Genomic DNA, 7,230 nt, shown 5'->3' with positions numbered 1-7,230 from the left:
TCCTCTCTTGGGAGCAGGGCTTATCCTTGTGAGCCACTTGCCTCTCTCCAGCTCACTAGACGTATGAAATATATGTATTTTTCAATATATCTCCAGAGAGAAGCTGGAAACCCTCAGAGTCAGCCCCATCTTCTCTGAGCGCTGGCTTGTTCCTCTCTCCAGGAGAACCTCTCCCACCTGAAAACGCTGGGTTAGGTCGTTTTTTGTTTGTCTGTTTGGGGGGGGTGTTTTTCTTTGTGTTGTTTTGTTGTTGTTGTTGGGTTGTTTGTTTCTTTGTTGGTTTGTGGGGTTTTTTTGTTTTGTTTTTTGTTTTTTGGTTTGGTTTGGTTTGGTTTGGTTTTGCACAGCCAAGCCAGCAGTTATGAAAATTCCCATTATGAAAACTCCCAGACCCCCAACACCTCCTCTTCCCCAAACCCCACAGGCACCTGCGAGCTGCTCACGGGCACAGGGATGTTTTCTCCCTTGGACACAGGGGCCAGGAGCAGCCAGCATCCACAGGGGGGCTGGGATGAGAGTTCTTTGTGTGTCTTCACCACACAACCAGACTGCCAAAGGTCCCAAGTGGTAACCAACACTGGCAGCTGAAATCAAACCCCCAGAGTGACTGGAGGAGCCCCCCAGGCTCCCCAGAGACTCCAGGCAGATTGGGCAAAGCACCAGCATTTTGGCAACTGCTCTTGACAGGCAAAACTAAAATTTTAAAAGAGTAAAATTCCCCTTCTTACTCTCCAGATTATGGAGCGCTTCTTGGAAAATCCAGCCCCAGGGCTCAGGAAGCAATGCACGGCTTTCTGAAAATCATAATCAATTTTTAAAGCCTGGCTCTGTTGTTAAGGTTTCTGACTGAATGAATGGCAGTGGGTGCATCCATCAGAGATGCTTCTATGAAAGCTTGTGATGCAATCAGCGGATTCATGGATTTTTACCCATTTTTTCTAAAATTTTTCTGATTTTTTTTTTAACTTAAGTGGTTCCCCGCCCCCCCCCCCCCCCCCCCCCCCCCCCCCCCCCAAATTCTTAACGTTTGCGAGGAGATGTTGGCTGGGAAGAGCTGGGCATTTCAATCCAGCCGGTTGAAAGAAAAGCAGAAAATTGCAGAAGTCTCCAGGAGGGGCAGAAGCTCCCCCGGGCTCGCAGCCTGCGCAGAGCGAAGGAGAGCTGCCCTCTCCCGATCGGATTCAAGAGCAGCACAGACCAGGTCTGGCAGGAAATCTGCTCTGTGGATGCTCCTAAAAGTGCGTTAGAAGCAGATCCCAGCCTCGGCAGCACCGATTCAGTTGGAGGAAAGATATTCGCTGTAGAGCTCTGCAGTTGCTCCGGTTTTTCGGAGGTGCATTCCTGCTGCGGGGCTCTGGGTCGGCACTCGGGAATGGACCCAAACAGGATTGGCAGCTCCAAGGGGGAAACTTGCACTCTCCAGTGAGGGGATTATCGCACCTCTTCAGGTGGATTTATCCCACAGCCGAGGGATTCGGGTCCCACCGAGCTGGGCAGTGCCCCGTCAGTGCCAGGCTGGGGCGGGCAGGGGCCGCTGGCAGCGCCGAACGCGAACCTTCCCCGGGGAGAGCCCCGGCTCCGTTCTTCCCTGGCTCAGCCCTTCTCCCCTCCTCGCCTGCGCTGAGCGTGTCCTGCCCTGCCCTGCCCTGCCCTGCCCTGCCCTGCCCTGCCCTGCCCTGCCCTGCCCTGCCCTGCCGGGGTGGTTTGCAATCACGCTGAAGCCCAAGGTTATCTCGGGCAGGATGTGCAGCATCAGCCCCCGGGAGCTGCCGCGCTGCTCTGACCCGCAGGGGCACAAAGAGCTGTTTTCTACCGGGCCGGCTGCCTGCACACACACAGCTTCCAGCGTGGCCTGAGCCTTGTCCGGAGCTCCCTGGGCTGCGGTTCAGGGAGCTGTGCTCCAGGACAGCGTCCTCCTCCCTGCCGGCTGTGCTGGACTGGCGGCTGTGCAGCCCATCCGCAATAAACGTTTTGGAGGTGATTCTGTGCTTGGCCAGGGGTAGGGAGGTGATGTGTGCCTGGCAAGGGCTGTGGGGAGCGTGGCAAAGCCACAGCTCGTGCTCGGTCATGCCCATGGTCATCACCAGCATCACTTCTCACATCCCACATTTGGGATTCTGGCGGCTGTCAAAAGCTCTCCTGAATTTCTGCACCGTGCTCGGTGCCTGGAGATGGGCACAAACGGGAGGGTCCCAGCGCTCACCCGTGGGTGCTGAGATGGCACCTCAAACGCTGACCGGGCAGAGGCACAGCCGGCACAGCCCCTGCCCCAGGGCACAGGGCACTTCACAGGGCTGGCGCTGAGCAGGGGATGTCCGGAGGGACGGGCACGGAGCACTCCGGGAAGGACAGGGAGCCGCTGGATAGCCCCGGGAGAGGCTGGGCACGGAGCACTCCGGGAAGGACAGGGAACAGCTGGATAGCCACGGGAGAGGCTGGGCACGGAGCACTCCGGGAAGGACAGGGAGCCGCTGGAAGGGCCCCGGGAGAGGCTGGGCACGGAGCACTCCGGGAAGGACAGGGAGCCGCTGGAAGGGCCCCGGGAGAGGCTGGGCACGGAGCACTCCGGGAAGGACAGGGAACAGCTGGATAGCCACGGGAGAGGCTGGGCACGGAGCACTGCGGGAAGGACAGGGAACAGCTGGAGAGCCACGGGAGAGGCTGGGCACGGAGCACTCCGGGAAGGACAGGGAACAGCTGGATAGCCACGGGAGAGGCTGGGCACGGAGCACTCCGGGAAGGACAGGGAACAGCTGGAGAGCCACGGGAGAGGCTGGGCACGGAGCACTCCGGGAAGGACAGGGAGCCGCTGGAAGGGCCACGGGAGAGGCTGGGCACGGAGCACTCCGGGAAGGACAGGGAACAGCTGGAGAGCCACGGGAGAGGCTGGGCACGGAGCACTCCGGGAAGGACAGGGAGCCGCTGGATAGCCACGGGAGAGGCTGGGCACGGAGCACTCCGGGAAGGACAGGGAGCCGCTGGATAGCCACGGGAGAGGCTGGGCACGGAGCACTCCGGGAAGGACAGGGAGCCGCTGGATAGCCACGGGAGAGGCTGGGCACGGAGCACTGCGGGAAGGACAGGGAGCCGCTGGATAGCCACGGGAGAGGCTGGGCACGGAGCACTCCGGGAAGGACAGGGAGCCGCTGGATAGCCACGGGAGAGGCTGGGCACGGAGCACTCCGGGAAGGACAGGGAACAGCTGGATAGCCACGGGAGAGGCTGGGCACGGAGCACTCCGGGAAGGACAGGGGGCAGCTGGAGAGCCACGGGAGAGGCTGGGCACGGAGCACTCCGGGAAGGTCAGGGAACAGCTGGAAGAGCCTCGGAAGAGGCTGCTCAGCCCCGCATCGCCCCAGGGCAGCGCCCCCCGCCCCGCTCATAAAACACTTTATGAGCGTTTCACAGAACTCTAGATATATTTTAAAAGCTCTGATTCGTGCGGGGCTAGACCTAAACTGGCTTCATTAGAAATAGATGCGCTGGTTTCTCTTCCTGCCAGGCGTGGGCAGGGGGCGAAGCCCAGCTCGGGGCAGGGCAGGGAGCCGGGATGAGGCAGGACAGGGACACCGGCACAGGGGATGCTCACCCGCCCCTTCCCGGATCGCTCAGCACGGAGCCAGCGGCGGCAGCAGCGGCTGCGAGGGACCGTCTGTCCTTCCAGGAGCCACTGGCTGCTGCTGCCCAGCCAGGCACTCGGCGTTTTAATCATGCGTTGAAAACTGGTGGGAAAATTCGCCCTGGGAAAAGCACAGGGATTCTGTAAAATTAAAGTGATTTAAAGCACAAGTTTTATGTGAAGGGAAAAAAAAAATAAATAAATAGGTAAAATATTGATATGGGGATTCTACAGAATCCCCAAACCCCTTATTGCAAGGGTTTATGGATCCAGGAGTGCTGCACACGTGGCAGGGCTTTCACCTGGGCTCAGTTTCACCTCCAGATATATTTCCAAAAGGGATATTTGATTGTCACAGCCGATGATGAGGAAAGGCCATGGGGCATGGTCTGAGAAGGAGGGAGGGGGGTCAGCCCCCTACACCAGCCTGCTCCAGCCCTGGTGCTTGGGGTTTCATCATTTAAAGGGACATGAGTCAGAGCTGCAGGAGCCCTCTCAGAGCCACTGAAGATCTCTGCCTCATTTTGTCACCGACTTCTGGTAAACGAGCAGTGAGGGTGTGACTTGAATCTCACTCACTGGCTGTGAGAGGTAGAACCAACAAGAGGGATGCTCCTTGAGCCTCACTTCCAGTGTAGTGCCCCGTGATCCCGCTGGCACATCCTGCCCCTCATGCAGAGCTCTGGATGTGGAGAGGGTTTGAAGGAGCTGGTGAGGAGGCACCTTGTTGGGTTGGTGGTTTCACAAAGTCACGCAGCCCACTGGACCACCGGCACCAGGTCCCGGCAGCCATACACCAGATGTGCTCTGCAGAGCAGAACTGAAAGCAGAACCAAAAAGAGGATCTGTCCTCTCATCTGTGTGGGAGCATCCGCCAAGTGGCTCTGGGCCGGGGCTGTCGCTGCCAAGAAAGTGTTTGGGGGTTCCTCAGCAGCAGCTCCGACCTGAGCAGGAGGCAATCACCGGTCTGTGCTTGCACCTCTGCCTGCCGCTCCCTTCCCTCCTCACCCTGGCCCCCAGACCTCAAACACAGCCAGAGCAAATGACCTGAAAGGTTCCCTGCCCATCACAGGCTGGACTAAATGCTCTCTAAGATTTCTTCCAGCCCTTAGCTGTTTCTGTGACCTGGATCACAGCTGGTTCTCACGCAGGGCTGAGCATCCCCAACTCTCCTCCTCCTCCTGGGCCACAGCAGCTGTGGGCACAGGCTCCCAGGGTTTCACTAGGAGGTCATTCCACTGCTGTGAGGGGGCAAAGACCTGAAATTCTTCCAAAACCCTGCAAGAGCAGCAGAACCACCCCAATCATCTGTTTTAGTAGCAGTCACATGGGAAGCGATCAGGGACAAGGGCATCCCACAGACAAAAATCTTTGGTTCCCTTACAGCGCTTGTTTCTCTATGCCCAGACTTTGCTGGGTTTTTGTAAGGTATGAATAACAACAGCTGAAAGGGTTGGGTGTGCAGGTGGGAAAAGCTCAGAGGGACAGACTCTCCCAGCAAGCCAGTGGATAACAGCCGGAAAAGCCAGGAGCTTTCAGGTGTAAACTTTGCTCCATCTCTAAAAGGCCTTTTTGTTTTCAAGTTAAACCCATTACCTGCTCCAGGGAAGAAAGAAGATTGCAAAGGGGCAAAACCACCAGTTCCTATGAAAGGCAGAGAATCACAGCCTGTAGGACAAGAGAAAGAGGAGCCCCAGGAAAACCCATGTCCTCCAAGACCCCACCATCAAGTCAACAGGATAGAAAACAATTACGTATCAGAAGAGTTGTGGGAAGTAACAAAGGCTGTGACAAACTGTGGACCGGGCCCAGTAAGAGGCACAAAACTGAGCAAGAAGCATTCTGGTTTCCCACTCCTTTCCCCAGCCATCCACTCTGCCAGGTGACTGCACCAGAGAGGCAGCGCTCAGCTCCTCTGTGCTACTTTTTTCCCCTCTCACTTCTGATTTTCAAGAAATGAGCCCAAGGCAATTCTGAAAATTCACTTATCTCAACCTGTAATTGAGAAACCTATTTAATAGTTACTTAAACCCTGAGCAGCTCTGAGCATGCAGCAGCTGATGAATATGCATGGCCTGGGATTTGCATTTGGTGGCAGTGTGAAGACAGGATGTCAGGCAAATGAGCTATGAGAAATGTTGCCCATGCAAATGTTCACTCTGCTCGAACTTCTCACTGCAATTCCCATCGTTGAAGCCATTTCTGTCATTCTCTTATTTGCATTGGAAATGTAGTAACAAAATAATGCAACTTCACAGAAATTGGTCCTATTTCTGTGCAGACAGGATGGATTCTTTAATACATCTATGACAGAGTGGAGTCCTGAACCAACAGCAAACAAAAAAAAAAAAATATAGAAGTCTTGCCAAGATCATCCCAGGTCATGCAGTTCTGGAGTTCTCTGAAACCACATCTGCATCCAACTTCCCAGCCCTTACCTGAAAAAGGCTTGTTATTAGACAAACCATCAGAGATCTACAGGAACAGAAAAGCTGCTGTTTTCACTCACAGTTCATTTTCTCAGTTTTCTGCTTTCAGAAAGGGAACCATGAGCCCAGGACAGCTGCTGTTTCCCCTCAGGAGAAACTAGGAACTCTGCTTATCCATGGTTTGAGGAGTTCAGTAAAGGGGCTAAACACTGAGAACCCCACCTACAATGCTGCATCCAGCTCTGGGGTCCTGAACAAAAGGACATGGACCTGCTGGAGCAAGCCCAGAGGAGACCACAAAGAAGCTCTGAGGGCTGCAGCACTTCTCCTGAATAGAATTCAGCCTGGAGAAGCTCCAGGGAGACATTAGAGCCCTCCCAGTAAGCAAAGAGGCTGAAGAGAGGCTTTCCACAAGGGAATGGACTGACAGGACAAGGGGAAATGCCTTCAAACTAACAGAGGGGAGGTTTAAATTAGGTGTCAGGAAGAGATTCTCCCCTGTGAGGGTGGTGAGGCCCCGGCACAGCTGCCCAGAGAAGAATGCCCCATCCCTGGAAGCGTTCAAGGCCAAGTTGGATGGGACTGTGAGCAACCTGGTCGAGTGGGAGAGGCTGGAACTAGATGAGCTTTAAGCTCCCTTTCAACCCAAACTACTTCAGAATTCTGAGAAATAGTTAATACTCTGTGTTCTCTTGGGTTCAGGTCATGTAAGAGCAGGTTAAAAAACCCAGCAGGAAGTGACCATACCTCCCCTGCTGTGGTTGGGCTCCAGGTCCTGACATCCTTCTCAATTCCAATATGCTCCAGCATTTCCAGTGGTCTTTCACACTTTCACATCAAGGACAGCCATCCCTAAGCCATGCTAGTTAAGGCACTGAACTAGCTTTTAAAATTCTTTTCTGCTCTATCTGCCTCACACAGGGAGATTTTCAGACTCCCTTCGCAAGTCACACACCTGAGAGGCAAATTCCATCTAGGAAGAGTCAGAGGACAAAGTGCCTCTGTCCTTTGCCTTCAGCCAAGAAAAGGCTGTACAAGTACTGTACGCATCCACTTGTGATGTACCTTGGGCAGGAAAGTGAATCCTTCCATCAGCTTGCAGGTAAATGGACAAATTATCCAAAGGCTTTATGACCACTGTCTACAGCTGCCTTTAGAACACTGCCTGGACAGCAGAGCCTG

The sequence above is a fragment of the Hirundo rustica genome, chromosome 11 (assembly GCF_015227805.2).
Source record: "Hirundo rustica isolate bHirRus1 chromosome 11, bHirRus1.pri.v3, whole genome shotgun sequence".
Classification (NCBI taxonomy): domain Eukaryota; kingdom Metazoa; phylum Chordata; class Aves; order Passeriformes; family Hirundinidae; genus Hirundo; species Hirundo rustica.
The sequence above is the reverse complement of the archived record's forward strand: the minus strand, read 5'-3'. Positions refer to the sequence as shown.